Source organism: Rhipicephalus microplus, chromosome 9, assembly GCF_043290135.1.
Source record: "Rhipicephalus microplus isolate Deutch F79 chromosome 9, USDA_Rmic, whole genome shotgun sequence".
NCBI lineage: Eukaryota > Metazoa > Arthropoda > Arachnida > Ixodida > Ixodidae > Rhipicephalus > Rhipicephalus microplus.
This window is the reverse complement of record NC_134708.1, coordinates 62,484,503-62,501,132: the sequence shown is the minus strand read 5'-3', so window position 1 is coordinate 62,501,132 and position 16,630 is coordinate 62,484,503. Positions and strand designations below refer to the sequence as shown.

General features: G+C 41.3%; 1 protein-coding gene and 1 long non-coding RNA gene across 2 annotated transcripts in view; both read right to left on the bottom strand.

The window, feature by feature from the left end:
- Positions 1-16,630, bottom strand: part of LOC119163286 (uncharacterized) — a 78,516-nt gene that overhangs the window by 42,824 nt on the left and 19,062 nt on the right. The window lies entirely within an intron of this gene.
- LOC142771828 (uncharacterized) lies at positions 1,848-5,956 on the bottom strand. Its single transcript, XR_012886171.1, has 2 exons — positions 5,313-5,956; positions 1,848-3,110 (listed from the first exon to the last, which is right to left on the bottom strand). It is a non-coding gene; the product is annotated as an uncharacterized LOC142771828 (long non-coding RNA).

Sequence of the window (16,630 nt, the reverse complement as noted above, 5' to 3'; positions counted from 1 at the left end):
CCAGAAAAGGATGCGTAGCAGTGAACACAGGAACAAGGACACACTGCAGTGTAAATCAGCCTGTGACACATGAGGTACTCTTTCGTGTGCGAAGGATGTGTCACAGTGCACACAGGCAAAAAGACGCTCTCCAGAGTGGCTTCAATTTATGAGTGAATGCTGCTATACAAAAGTGGCAGTTGAAGGGGTGCTCTCCAGTATGATGTAAAGACATAGGAGTACCAGCTTGGGTGGCAAAGGGGGCGCTAGCCCACCAACCGAGTAAAGTTGGGGGGCTGAGCCCACCAACTTTCGACAGTGCACCATGAATGGTCACTCTTGGCTACACGCAAAGGAAACTAACAAGTAAGGCGAAGTTTTCCATCACAACAGTAACCACACAATTTTGTTCTTACGGGAGAATGAAAATGTTACGAGGCAATGTTACAACAGAGGGAAATTCGGCCAACATTTCCACTGTGATGATTCTCCTTGTAGGCTCTATGCGGTGCGGGTCGCCTATGCGACACTTTTGTGTCTTGTTGTGTAGTATTGCAGAGCAGGCAAGCGCTGAACAGGGGCCCTATATTATTACATCACTTGTTCATGCTTTTATTCTGCTGTGACTTGTTGATGAAATTGCCGATGGGAACGAGCAAACTGTTTATGAACTGGCCAAAGCATTTGTTTCTTTCCGAAAATAATTTTTTTCGAAAAGAATATACCACCAATGCTGCTCTGTCGAAGCTGTAGCGAGCCAATAAGTGTGATGAATCGTTGTTAATGTTTAAGTTTTTCTGTACTGAAAGGCTAAATTTTTTTCCCGCTTTAGTCTATGATAAGCCTGATCAGCCGTGCTTATGGTAACTTGGAGCAATGGTGACAGCTTGTAAAGTGGCCACGAATAAAGCAGTGAACTCGAGCTCAGTAGGAAGCTCATCCTTTAAGCTTGCCCCACAACTTGACCCACTGGACCAGGGAGAAGGTCAAGTGCCACGGTTTTACAGCAAAAGCTGTTACGAGATCAAAACTCGAGTCACACCCAATATGCCATCACTGAGCCATGCCGGTGCTTGGGACTTGTTGGCAATCTTGCCTTAGGCAGGTTTGATGTCGGGAAAGCAATTGCGTTAATACAACTTATAAAGCGTTTTAAAACAGCGACAGAACAACCAGTCGTCGCACAATGCGAACAGTGTAATGAGTGGGTTGTCCGATGCTCTAACACACTAGAAAAGCTTGTTCTTGTTCACATAGTAACTGTGGGGAACCCATTTCAGGCATAAATAGCATAGCGAATGCTGGCGTGCTATCCAAAAATTTTTATTATTAATGCCGTAGTAATATCCGTAATGAATATCAAGTAAGTGTGCTTGCAGCAGCTACCCAATGAGTGTTCAGAAAAAGCTCTCTAAGATCGCTCGCCTAGCATTAGCTGTGACTGTGCTGCACCTTCCGCGCAGGCTTGGCGTTTTTTTAACTAAGCCTATGGAGGCTTAGTTAGGAATCAGGCTAGTTGGTTTTCAATTAACCTGAATTGTCCTTTATAAATCAAAATACATCTCAGATTGTAAAAGAGCGCTGCTCATTTCTCTCTATTTTTTTTCTCTCAGCAAGTATGAGCTCACAGAGATGTATACGTGCAAAAACTACTAAGCACCAATACGCTGCATGTGAAAATATTTTAATAAACTTACAATTAATCTTGCCGGCTGCTATATGTGGCCGCTGTTTATGCGATTGGCAGCTAGCCTACTCAATTACATTTTCAAGGAGATGCTTTCCGGCTTCGTGACGCCATATAATAAGCAGGCAATTTTGTGGCACACAGAAAATTTTAAATGCAGAAGAACCAACGAAAAACAGTATGCCGTATCGAAAATAATTTATTCTCTTATTTTTTACATGGTCGTGCAGGGCTGGTCATTAAGCGATGGGTCATTTTCATGTCATTTATTGCCTCGCTTAACAAGCTGGTGCAGTGTGCATGACAAAGACCATTTACACCAATATTCCTGAAAGGTTCCCCTCAAGCTGCTCAGTGCAGCTTTTTGCCTTGTCTCTGCCCAACCTTGTTGTGCAATATACTCAATTGAACTCAATATACAGCTAACGACCATTTTGATAGGAAGCAATGAGAGATAGCTTAATGTTATAATTGCCCACATTTTCTTCTTTTAAAGGAAAATTTTGTCTACACCGTTTGTGTTGATGTATTAACAAAGGTGCCTGGAAGCCCCTTAAAAATTTTTTGATACAGATACAATGAATGTAAACAATGTACTACGTCCCTAACACCACAAATGATATATTTTTAAAGAAAATGATTGAGAAGTTAATAATAGGTTAATAACAGTAATACTATAATAGCAATATTATGAATTATTGTACATTCCAGGTACACTAAACAGACTATTAGCAAATAAGGCAAATTATAATACACGCATGCCTGAGTATGTGCAAGAAGATGTATTACTTATACAAAATATAACAGTAATCATTCCTTGAAAAAACATTCTTGATCCCTCCGTCACAGGAATCGACATATAACACTAAAATAAAACGCGCCATTACAGGGGTAATCAAATGTTTACTGTACATTGATAAAGGAGGGTTTGCCGAATGTATGTTTGGGTGTTCGGCAGCAATAGCCCCATTCAACGCAAGTGTATCCTCGTTGATGCTTGGTACATCTCTATGCCAACGACTAACATTCATGATAAATTTATTAAACATTTGTGGTATCTGTAGATGTTAAACGCCAAAGCATTATCTGAAAAAGAGGCATGAAAGTAATATGAGCGTCGCATATATGTCGCGAAAATTGGGCAAAGGGAGCCATTCCCTGGCCTGTTAGAGTGTGATTGAACTTCATGGTATCTAAGAATGGGCGTTTGTGTCATTTCTTTTTATGCAAATTTATATCGAAATGCGAGCACGTCGATAAAGTTCTCTTTCCTGATGTGTGTATGTGTGAGAGAGAGAGAGAGAAAGAGTTGGTACGCCACTGTGTAAAGGTGTCTGCATTTAAATCTTGACCTTGGTTACATAAAACTAGTGGCAAGACTGCTGTTGGCCATGTACAGACGCAAGTGACTTGTACTTCTCCAAGGTGGCTCAAGACAAGGAACCTGTAAAGAAACAAGTAGAACAGGAACCAGTGGAAACTGTCACAGCACAGAATAAGATTTTAGCACCAGGCAATGCAGAACGGTTACAACAGACATTCGGTTACTACATACCGATTAGCGGCATATTGACGACATCCTTATTTGTTCTATTGGTTGAACTTTGTTTACTATGGATTCTGGTAATTGTAAGCTTGTGGCATACTCCTGAAACTTGTCACATGCCCAGGTCCCAGCAAAACCTTTCTAAATTTGTCTGAACTGCCTTTACGTTTCTGACAGACTACAGGAGGCGTACGCAACAGATCTGTGGACTTCATCTTTCTGCCACTGTTTTAGAACAGCGCCCAGCCCACACGATGAGACCCATCGACAGAAACTACCACTGGATTCTCCGGATTGCACTCCGACAGAACTGGGCTTTCATAATTGTTTGAAACCTTTCTGTTAAATTGAGGTCCATACTCACTCGGGTTCCCCATTTAGAAGAGTGTTCATGGGATGGGCTATTTTCGGCATGTTCGGGACAAACTTCATCTGGTAGTTTGCCATTCCCATAAACCTTGTCAGCTCCTGATTGTTTGAAAGGGGTCTCATGTCAATAATAGCCTGCACTTTCAATGCGCCAGCGTGAATTACTTGGTTATGAATGGTGTGTCCCAAGAACTTCCCCTTTTATACATTGAATTAACACTTTTCGCAGTTCAATGTGAACACATGTTTCTGTAATGTTTCAGAGACGGGCACTGCACTCTGCTTGCATCCCGCCACAGGATGTCATCTAATAACTACATCTATATAACTCCTTCGCCGACTCAAACTGGCAAATCCTCAATGAGTGTCAAATAGGAAAAATATTGAGCTCTGACAACTTGCGCAAGCCTATGTGCACTCACAGGCAGAGGCCTCAACTCTTGCTCTACATACTTGTTTATAGTTCGGTCAGATTCACGCACATATGCACACTTTCATTTGTCATGTGTTAGGTTCTTGATCTTAAATACTGCCACTGAGAAATCGTCTAAGTGGTAGAATAAACCAAACCGCGCAGTGAAAAAATAATGCTTTGTTATTATGAATTATAAAAAGTAAATGAAAGAAGAAAGTAGCAGACAAGAAGGAAAAGAAAAACAGCGACTGCACAAACAGATTGTCCAAGAGTCCAGATAAATTAGGCTAAGCAAGTTAGCAACCCGATAACTAAGTTTGGTAGAAGTCATGATGGCATGCTGCGATGAAGCGTCGGTGATGTCGGGGTCGATAGATCAGCAAAGATCTTGAGGAGGGCAGCCGTTTGTAGGAGACAGAGTCACTGTGTCACTCGCCAAGTGCACACTGGAAACCACTGCCACAGCAACCTGACACAAAAGGTGTCGTCCTTGCGGGAAGACGAGGTCATAACCAGGACTACTCACATGGGTCTGGAACCCAACAGCCTTGACACTGCCACAAACAGCCTGGCACGCACGTCTTCCTTCGGGAGTTCCAAGAACAAGCCCCCAGGTCACCCAGGTCACCAGTTTATTAGGCATCGCATTTTGCATGAGGAGCTTACAAAAGCCCCATGCTCGAAACACATATTTCTCAAGATCTCATAATGAAAAAAAATCAGTTTAAAAAGCATCTCTTTACCACAAAGATTTACTTTGATTTCTACATTTAAAATGTATTTTTCTCAAGATGATATTTTCAGCAATTTCTTGAAATTCGAAATTTATTTATTACTTCTGAGGGCCAGATTATGAAAAAAAGTTTCCCATTTCCCTAACATGTCAAGAAAGAAATTTTCTTCTTTAAAGCATATAATTTACATAATTGTTTCCAACTTAAAGAAAACAATTAGTATGGACTGAACAATTTGTGTCTTCTCACATTATTACAACTTTTCTTGCTCTTCTGAATGTTCTATGCAAACTTTCTTGATACTTATTTGCATTCTACAACTATTGTAGAGCAATATGAGCCATTAATGGCTCATAATTAAAAAGCTTAGTGGCAGGAAAAGTTTGTTCAGAGATTGTTATATCTTAAACATAGTCATGGTACAAAAGAAAGATATGCAAATTGTTATAAAGTGGTTAAATATTTGGAATCAGCACAAAAAGTTATGTAAGTAGCAAAAATTTCATTGGACTGTTCTACAGATTAAAAAAAAAACCTTAGGTTGAATCTCCCCTTGAAAGAAAGCGCCGGTAGACAACTCACTTTTTATGTCAATGTTTTTGTATGAAGACGGTGCAAGTGGTTTACAAGCTGGTATTTTTGCGAAAAAGATGCAGTACACTGTCCACAGGAGTAGGGACGTTTTCCTGTGTGGATGCGCATGTGCCTAATGAGGTTCCCCCTCCGTGAAAACGACGCACTGCAGTGGTCACAGGAAAACGGACGCTCCCCAGTGTGTGTGAGCATGTGGCCATTGAGGGTACCTTGCTGTGAGAACGACGCACTGCATTGGTCACAGGCAAAGGGACGCTCTCCTGTGTGTGTACGAAGGTGCCTTGTGAGGTCAACGTCCCGAAAAAATGCAGCTGGGCACAGGTGGCACTGAAAAAGACGCTTGCCCGTGTGTCTACAAAGGTGTCTTTGCATGAGGGCCTCGTTCTTGGTTTCATAGCTGCACTGACGACACGAATGCAGTCTGCCATTTACGGACACGAATGAATGGTACGCCTCACGGGACACCGAAGACAATGAGTCTGCAAAAAAACAGAGATAAGGGGAAGGCAATGAAAACCTTACACCCATTGTCTGCAACTACACAAGAGCACTAGGCAACGAAGAAAGATTACATGTAGAGGAAATACACAATCACCTGGGCTTAAGCAAGCGACATGTTACTGGAGCAATAAACATGCTATGCCGACATGGTCACAAACAGTTTCTCTCTCTGTTTGTAAATACTATGTCTTAACACATAAAAAGACCTCCAGTGAATGTGCACGACTAGAATATCAATGTAATTCTGGTACTATACCTAAATGACAAAGTTTATTCATAATGTCTAATAGATTAGGCCCAGTGAAACGTTTATTGCACTTTTTTTTTCCATAAGTATATCTATAAAATACTGCACAGCAAATGAAGAACTTCATAATTGAACGCATGCAGCATAAGAAATAAAATATGAGTGTACAAGGTTAATACGAATCGTACTCTGAAAATATATTAAAATAAACGGAAACAAATCATTCGGAAAGGATAGTTATATCACAGTTTGGTAGTTAGAAATGCTGGCACATTTATGAGATATGCCCAAAAATATATTCTGCATACTCGCACTGTTTACACATTTCTTCTTATTGTCTCTAAGCTAGTACTTCAGTGACCGCATAATGTTTGAATACAACATAAGTAACCGATGCAATGTTTCAGACACTCACTCGAAGAGACATTTGAGCACAAATTCTGCATTATCGTGTAACTGTGTAAAAATCTTGTTAGATCGGATTTTACGGGCCTGGATGAAACATCTGTATTGACCAATTGCTAAACATAATATGAAGAAAAACCCTAATACTTCTAACATAAGCCCACTTTATGTGTTTATATAGATGCGTTTATGAATCTGTAAATCTTCTACTTATTTCACAAAAGATAAGAGAAAAAGTCACAAGTTTCGTAATCCTGCAACTTTGTTCACAATGCGGCCAAGCTACAAGACCCCTATCTTTCGTTACCGCACAAAAATGGTTGTTTTTCATATGTCTCAGGAAGATCGTTTTTGCCAGTTTGAAAAGTACTCCAGAACACCAAGCTTTGCACAATGAAATGCTCTTTCCAAAATATATATGTTGTAGAGTAACAAAAATATTTTTGAATGAATAAAAATGTGAAAAGAGTGGAATTTACGGTTGCCAGACAGTAAACAGTGCCATAAAAAACACTATAGTATATGCAAAAATTTTTAAGACAAAGAAAATCTAGAATAAACATTTTGTAGATAAATGACCCAGTAATAGTCTAAAAAATAATGAACGTTGTACAAAGTGTTCCTCTTCACATAGATGAAGAAAATCAGAACCGAGGTGCTGCTTCATTGCTCAAGTCATGCAGTGAAGCATTGCATAGTTTTTCGTGAAACACAAGTGTACTCACACTCTTTTCTGAGTAAATTTTTGTTGTCTTGTGATAAGAAACTTCAGGTGTTCTATTATAGATGGCTACTTGTGGTCTGAATAATTCCTCTATAACTGAAGTGTCCAATGAACTTCTCTATTTTATCTAGTGTCATCTCTTTTCATGAGCCACCTCACTCTCCATAGGTTGGCGTTCCCATATATGCATCCAGGCATATTTTCTTTAAGTTTTTGCATATATCGTATTGGAAAAAAAGATATTATCGCGTTCAGTTCTAAAAGGTTTCGCACTCCTCTGTAGTCAGACCCAAGATGTGCTCCGGGAGCCTTCTTGTAGTTAGAAGAAGCTCTGCAGTTAGCACCAACACCCCGCGCTTCAGGGAAGTGTGGACCACGCATGTAACCGGAGTAGCTATAAGATGGTGCACAAAGGTCAGAAGCTATACGCAGTTGTGGTGGAGGAGGAAACTTGAGGATTTACACAAAAGAAATCCATGAACAGCTGCGGATGTCTCGGACAAGACTTCATCGCCATAAAACTTGAAGCTGAGGTGCAGTCATCTTCGAACACTAAGCTCAACCTCACTCAGTTCAGGTGGGGTAACAAGAGAGTTTTGATGAGTGCATGAGTTCTGCAGCCCTGGTGCGCACCCACGTGCGCGTGACGACGGCGTCATAGGAGCAACTAGTGACACTAGATGCAACCCTGCAGTGTGTCTGATATAACCAAGCAAGCAAAACTAAAGTTGCTGTAAACAGTCATAGAAGACCACTTCAACACTTTAAACACACAGCGGACCTTCGCAAATATTTTTTGTAAAACAAATTTTCCCCGACTCCTAGAAAGAGCTCTCTATTGAATATCTGGCATACTATTATGGCAATTATTACTGTTCAACATTGCCAAATTGCAAAGCTGACATTTTCATTTTATATTCGGCGTGAAAGCACCTCTGTCAAGTTTGTCAGCCTAATGCACTTTTTAAACGATACACACATTGGCTTGCGCAAAGGTCGGTCAAAAACCACTATGTTGCCGAAACGGGCAAATTGAAATTGATTATGAAAGTTGAGTGCCTGAGCTAACTACTAGAAAGTGCTGGGTGCAGGAGAAACAAATTTAACATGCAAAAATAGACTATCCAAAAGCGACGATCACCGGTGATCGATTTGAATAGGTGTGGTAAGGAAAGAGTTAATAGGCCTGCAAGATGTTCTGCACTAAGCTTTTACCTACAGCCACTGCCATTAGCTGCAGTATGTGCACAGTTTTCGCAGGCAAAATGGCTGGCCTTTCTTGCTCAGCGCTCCCCAATCACCGCACGAGTTAACTGGGTTGAGGCCAATTATGACAAAATTAACAAGATCTTCATGCAATGAAATGACACAAATTCTGGCCTCAACCAACAAACATGTTCGAATAATCAATCGTTTACTCCACACTGAATGAAGACAATGACTAGTACACTTATAAGACTGTCCTCATTCACCAAAACGGTAAAACAGCCTTGCATATACTACAAAACAATGCAATCAACTCAATGCAGTACTTGCATTTTAAGCATCACTGAGAGAAAGGGAAAAAAATACGAATTATCAAATCAGGAATGGTGCAATGTTTGATGATGGAGAATGTGAAAAATTTAAGCGAGTTTATATGGTTGTTACTCAGTAAGTGTCACTGCAAAACAAAAAGTTTTTTTGTTTATATCAAACATTTTCTTGACTAGAACACACAATACACACGTACAAAAGTTTTAGAGGGCAAAATGTATAATAAAGTAACTACTGGTTGTTGCTATACGCTTACATTCTGCAGTGTAAAATCAAAATGAGACTACGAAGTGTTGCCCTTACTTAGATGCAAATTTGTGTCTCTTGGCACATGCGGATGTGTAAAGAAAAGCATAAATAAATGGTTAAAATCAACCAGTGCTTTGCAAGACAGGCAATACCACTTTATGCTCACGATACATAAATTGAAAAGAAATCCTATTCCTACAGGCACTAACGCACCCTCGCAACTTATTTTTTAAAGCACGTGGACAACATGTCAGCACGAAGGGTCAGGCCGATCTGTATTTCGAGCTTATCTGCTATACATGCTGTCACGTTCGCTCGCCCAGTCAAAAGCAAACAAATCAAGTGAAACTGAACGATTGCACCCAATAGTCATGCGAGACACGACAGGACAGGCGTGCTTCTGCGAGCCAAAGCAATTCACGGCCGATTTTTCTCTTAATGTGACCAATCGAGAGCTTATGTCAACATGTGACGTCAAAAAACCGCTGGCACAAAAAATTGCGCTTAAAAGATGGAAAATTTGTAGGTTTATTGCTTTGCAAAGCTTCTAAAGTTTTTCTGTGCAGAAAAAACTTCCCGAATGTTCACTTTTATGGCTGCTGAGATACACAATGAACAAAAAAAGGAGATTCCTAAGGGCTCGATTGTCTTTGTTAGGCTTGCCATTACTTAGTACAGCCAAGAAAATACTAATTATGATGTAAATGTGAGGAAAGTGATGTGGTTGAAAAGAACCTATAGCTGGCAGGAACTGAACCTGCAACATGCTAATAACACGTCCGGTAATCCACCACCTGAGCTACTCCAGCGGTGTTCCCACCAACCACATTATGGGGTATATAGGCCCTTTTAAAACAACAATAGTCGGTTACAGCATAAGAATAAATGTAAGCTCCACTTACAGTGGTCACCATCCCCTCCAAGCAGAGTTTGCATATACTATGTCTTACCGAATTGCAATCGTTTATGTACGCGATGTCAGGCAGGTTTCACAAATTTCAGTCATATCACTTGCCCATACAGGCTCTTCACCAGCTTTCTTTTACCAGCTTATGATAGGAAAATTTTTACGTTTCAGCAAATTTTATCAAAAATTTCGAATTCACTACTCTGAGAAAAGTAACGTTCTAACAAGGAACGACGAACTTTTATGATATCATAGTACCATCAAAAATGTGCTTATGGTTAGAGCGAAAATCGCCAATCATTGCTCTGTTGCACAGATGAATAACAAGTGTGCTGCAGTACTGGAAGCGGAGCGCGTATTTATTCTTAGGTTTTAACCAACTATAGAAGTGTTGCTCAGATCGATTGTTATGAGGAGTTTAACGTCCCAAAAAAAAGTGTTGTTCAGCGCCACAGGTTTTTTTGTGCATGTTAGCGTCACGACATATGAGCCCTTTTTATAAGCTGGCAGCTGATAAATAATCCCAGCACGCATATACACATTTGTAGAGTTCAAGTCGGCTTCTTCTCACATTTTATGATATCGTGGCGAAGCCCTCTTTACGTACAATTTACAGCGACATCAGCAAATAAAAAACACAGAAACAAGTTCATCATTGTTGCAGGCATCTTGAAAAATCATTTCTAAAACATCTTTTAAAATTTATTGAGGTGGTAACAAAACATACAAAACAAAAGAAACTTGCATCGTTCAACATTTTGCTTGAGTTTTTTGTCGCCATTTTGGCCATTATCTACAGGTTTTAGATAAGGCTGTGTCAAAGAAGAAGAAACTAGCCCCCAAAAGTTTTCTTCTTTCCCCTTGTTTTACTTGAGTGTTTATCTACCCAAGCACATGCAGTCAATGATACTCACATGGCGCATAAAATATGGATATCAAATAAAAAAGCAAAATTTTCCTGTGCAGGCGCAAATGTGTTTTCAGGCTCCCTTTGCACAAAATAAGATGCATTGAAGTGGACACAGGGAAAGGGATGCTCTCTAGTGAGGGCACAATATTTATAGGGCTTTTACTAGCTCCACCAGTTGTGATGGAAAAAAAAAAATACAGAACCACTTTTGTGTATCTTGAGTTCCCTCTTGTGCATCACTGCAATAAAGAAAAGTTCCACATTGTTAAAAAATAGCAAATACTGCACCAGTACACAAAGATGGTGATAGGGTACATGTAGCAATATTTTTAACATCACTCTCTAGTAACATACTTCAGCACATCATTTATTCATGCATTGTAACACATTCTCCCCTATTCTTTTCATTCATTTCAACATGGTTCTCATGCAGGGTTTCTATGTACGACCCAACCAAGTGCGTACAAGACAGAGCTAAGTGTTTTGACAATGTAAAAGTTAATGCCATTATTTTAGGAAAGCATTTGGTGTAGTGTCGCATAATTTTATTATTTTCAACTTATTATTCCTGGGAATTTTAAACTCCTACAATGGCTGAAGAACTATCTGACGGACCACCAACTATGTGTCATCATAAATGATACAGCCTCGTCATCTGGACATGTGCAATCTGCTGTTTCCGAGGGCTCTGTGGTTGGTCCGTTGCCATGTTTACTTTTTTAAGTGATTGTTCACATGCCCCTACATCTACTACAACACTCTATCCTGATAGCTGTGTATTACATCATCTCTTGAAATGTGTTTATTTCACAGATGCATTACAGACCAACCTTGAGGCAGTTTCGTTCACGTGCGATAACCTGCACATCAACTTAAACGTAGGAGTGTTTCAATGTTAAGTTTACCAACAATAAAAATTCAACAGAGAGTGTGCATGTCCGGAGATCAATATTATTATTTATACTAATCATGTGAAATACCTTGACACCATATTTTTGTCACATTGATAACATTACTGTCATGACTTCCAAGTAGCTACACTTTGACGAAATTTCAAAAATGCACTAATGAATTTGAAAGGAACTTTGGATCGAACATTAAGCTGATTTTAGAATAAACTTGTCAAGCAGAGAAAAAAACAGAGGCAAAGAAAGACGCTTTCTTTACAGAGGCAAAGAAAGACGCTTTGTCCATGGCTCCTCGCTGTCATGCTGCACACAATATTATCAAAGATGTGTCAGCTGAAAGAAAGGCAGGCAACCATTTGAGAACTGGCATTAGCAAGCTTCATATTACTGCTTCAATTGCCCTTTGTGAAATCAGAGGGACTGTTTTATTGAACTAGCGAATAAAAAACATGCTTCCTTTCGCGAAGGTCAAAATATGCTCGCTAGACATTGCCATAAAACAACAATTTGTTATATTGAGAATATGATTACAACAAAGCTTGCTTTAAACAGACCAAATAGAACATATCAAATGTACAATAAACCACAGCGTCAAGTGATAAAATTGCAGGAAAGACAATGTGGCGCATCCCTCAGAGGCCTGACCTCAATTTCACACTTGTCTGATTTTCTTGTTAATCCAGTATATAAGGTGCAACCACACGCAGGTGCATGGGAGGAATACATTATCAGGTAACCTACATTTAAGACAAGTCAAACCTCTGTCGTCATGGTACAGCTGTAAAATCACGAAAAAGCACTTTTTATTAAACTTTTTATTAAAAATAAGAGTTGGTTTTAAGCCATACGCTGTAAAAAATTCAACTGCTAAATCACATAAAAACTGTTTCATGCACCTCGGATGAAACTTCAATCACAAAAATGTGAAAAAAACCCCTCCCTGTGCTTCTGCAACTACGAATGCTCTGGCACTTAAGGTTTTTTTTTAGTTTTTTAAGGGCCTTTATGGTCAGGGGTTTATGTTTTTAGGGGTCTTTTTAGAGTCTGAATGACTACGAGACACATCGATATCCATGTCTTTCCCAGAAAAGGATGCGTAGCAGTGAACACAGGAACAAGGACACACTGCAGTGTAAATGAGCCTGTGACACATGAGGTACTCTTTCGTGTGCGAAGGATGTGTCACAGTGCACACAGGCAAAAAGACACTCTCCAGTGTGGCTTCAATTTATGAGTGAATGCTGCTGTACAAAAGTGGCAGTTGAAGGGGTGCTCTCCAGTATGATGTAAAGGCATAGGAGTACCAGTACCACCGTTCGCACTTTATATGTGTATAATTTTTTTTCTCTCATTCTGTTCCCCATGAAATGTTAGACAATTGATAAGTCTATTCAGGAAAGCTTAGTGGCTGAGGGCGCTTTGCAATACACTGCATGTACCACGTGTACGCACATATTCTTGTGCCAGTAAAAATCTTATATAAGAGTTCAGAAGAAAGCTTTCAGCGATGGATTATATGCATGACAATACTACAAGAAAAACCTGGTTAAGAACAAGCATTTTTTTTTTTTTCAGACAAAAAATTACCACTGTGTGCCTTCTGTGGGTCACTAACAATGCCACGCAAACGCTAACACCAACAATGCTGCACAAATACGACTTTATATATAAGGCATGTCGTCTGAATTAACTTTCAATGTCTAGGCTCTTAAAGCATTCTTAAATTTAAGCACATGGTAGCGCACGGCAGATCTGTTTTAAGAACAGTGTAAGTACCAAAGTCTCACAGTTTAAGTGATAGTGATGTGACCGAGCAGCGGGGCTACAGGCAGTCACCCAAACGCTGGGAAAGGAAGAACCCTCGCAAGGCTTCTTCATGGCACAAACACACAATTTAATTACGTATTTATAGGTGTGAAGAACACTAGGTGTCTAGAAGCACCTTTACATGAGACACGACCGGCCGTAACGAAAACCACAGAGACAGAGCACCCCTGCGCACATGCGATGCCCTTTTTATACCCATCGGTTCGTGCACGCGCTTCTCCTGAAACGCTGACTGCGTGTCACCGCGTTCGTGTGCGACGCCGACAGCATGTCACTGGCACACTGGTCTGCATTCCTTGCAGTGCACTTGGGAGTGTTCCCATGCTCCTGTGGGATGCAGACAGCGTTCTCGTCGACGAGCACCTCTTGAGGAGCTGATGGGTGTCTCTTGCACTGTGAATCCCCAGTCATGACAATAGTAATATTTCTATGTAGTGCTATCACGGTCATATAAGCACAACTACGGATCCTCACATGATCAAAAAACTACAGTGCCCTATGTACGCCTGCCAACAGTGCGCAAGTGCATGACCTAAAGCCTGTTTTTTTTTTTACAACCAAGTCACTATAAAAGGCTGCATTTACACAGCATTTAATATAAGTGCTCATGTTCTGGAGGATGCCAAGAGCATTTTGCGATGTGCTTGAAACAGCGGCATCTACTCTGAATGGCAGGTATGACAAATATAAACAGCACTCTGGAAAGTTGCACTCACCGATCTTATTACAATGCATTAGCAGCCAAGAAAAACCATATGCTTTCGTAAGTCGTATCAGGCACACGTACAAACAGTTACACTAGCGTTGACTGACCGGACAAACCACACTTTGAGAACGTACATCATATAAGCGCACATAGAAACACGACTTGGCTAGAAGACTACGCAAGGAGCAATCCTCACTTCACCCTTCGGACAGTTGCCGCCAGATGGCGACTCTGCTCGATCTCGCGACCTATACCTGTTTCCCGTTGTAGTTGAGTAAGTAGTGTGGAACCGCTGCAGGGCATAGGTGTTTCGTGCCTGCTGCTCGTTGGCGAAGGGAGGTCAGTTAGCCGGTGCGGACCGAAGCAAAGCTCGGTAGTTGTCCATGTTCACCACGTTGATAGATGGTAGAACGAGGCAGGAGGTAGTCCAGGCTGGTTGCCTCGGTAGTAGTCATCACTGCTGGAATGGCTTATTTCACGGCACCAGAGAAGCTCTTCCCGAAATATCTGTCATATTGTCGATGACAGGTCAGATGGAGGGTTGGCGTCGACGCTATCTACTGTCGGCACGTTAGCCATGCGGCCCATATTTCGGCGCTATACGACGCATCTTCAGTGCTTCAAAGGTATGGCAGTGCTTCACGATGTCGGCCACAGATGACAGGTTTTCTTTGGTGATCAAGAATTGGTACACATCCTCTGCTATGCCTTTAATAAAATAGCCAACTTTGTCTTCTTCAGACATACTGAGGTTAACAAGTTTACAAAGCCTTAGAATCTCCTCGATGTATGTGGCGCAAGTTTGACCAGGCTGCTGAGCCCTTTGAGAGATGGTGTGTTCAGCCTGCTTCTTTCTCATTGTGATATCGTCAAAGCACTTTTTCAATGCGTCTACAAACATATCCCATGTGGTGAGCATATCTTCGTGGTTGTTGTACCAGAGGAGGGCAGTGTCGGTGAGAAAGAGCACGACATACGATATCTGAGCGACGGAGTTCCAGCTGTAAGTTCCCTAACCCGCTTGCACTGCTTCAACCACCCGTCTACGTCTTCCTCGCCAGTCCCACAAAATCTTGGTGGCTCCTTGTAAGAATCGGTTTCAGAGGCATCTCTTCTGTTGATGTTGGTGGTAGTCCCGCAAAGCGAGGACTACGATGAGCGCAAAGGAATGGAAACTCGTTGTTAGAGACTTGGGGTACCCAGCACCTCGACCATTCTGTTACGTGACTTGTAAACAAGGTTGAACAGCGGTTTATTCACAGGGGACGGACAAAAAGTACGTGCCACAACTGCGCGTTATTCGCCTCTTCACCCTTTCAATCATTTTTTGCTGTTGGTTCAATCTAGTGAACCCACTGTAACACTATTTTACGCAGTCATGGTACAAAACAAAGCTGCGCAAATCACTCTAAAATTGATTACATATTTGAAATCAGCCATCAAAAGTTATGCAAATAGCTAGAATTTTGTAGAGCTGTTCTACAGATTAAAAAACCTTGAGTTGCATCTTCTATGAAGAAAGTGCATGTAGACAACTCACTTTTTATGTTGACTTTCTTGTATGCTGACAGTTCACATGTTTTACAAGATGGTGTTTCCGTGAAAAAGATGCATTGCAGTGGCAACAGGAGAATGGACGTTCTCCTGTGTGGGTGCGCGTGTGCCTAATGAGGCTCCCCCTCTGTGAAAATGACACACTGCACTGGTCACAGGAAAACGGATGATCTCCTGTGTGTGTGCGTATGTGATTCCTGAGGGTCTTGCTCAGTGAAACGATGCACCGCAGCGGTCACAGGAAAAGGGACGCTCCCCTGTGTGGGTGCGCATGTGGGCAGTGAGGGTCGCCTTCTGTGAAAACGACGCACTACACTGGTCACAGGAAAACGGACGCTCCCCAGTGTGTGTGAGCATGTGATTTATGAGGGTATTTCGCCGGGAGAACGATGCATTACATCAGTCACAGGAAAAAGGACGCTCCCCTTTGTGCGTACGAATGTGTCTTTTGTGGTTCGTTTTCCGAGCAAATGCAGCTGGGCACAGGTGGCAACGAAAGGGGTGCTCGCCTATGTGTTTGAAGAGGTGTCTTTGCATGAGGGCCTTGTTTTTGGTCGCATAGCTGCACTGACGACACGAATGCAGTCCGTCTCGTACCGACACAAGTGAATGATACGCCTCACAGGAGGCCGAAGACAAGGAACCTGAAAAACCAGAGAGACAAAATAGAGGCAATGAAAACCTTACATGCATTGTGTGCAACTACACAAGAGCCCTAGGCAATGAAGAAAAATTACAGCACTTGTAGATAAAATACATAATCACCTTCGCATAAGCAAGCCACATGTTCTTGGAGCAATAACCGTGCCACGACGACATGGTTACAAACAGT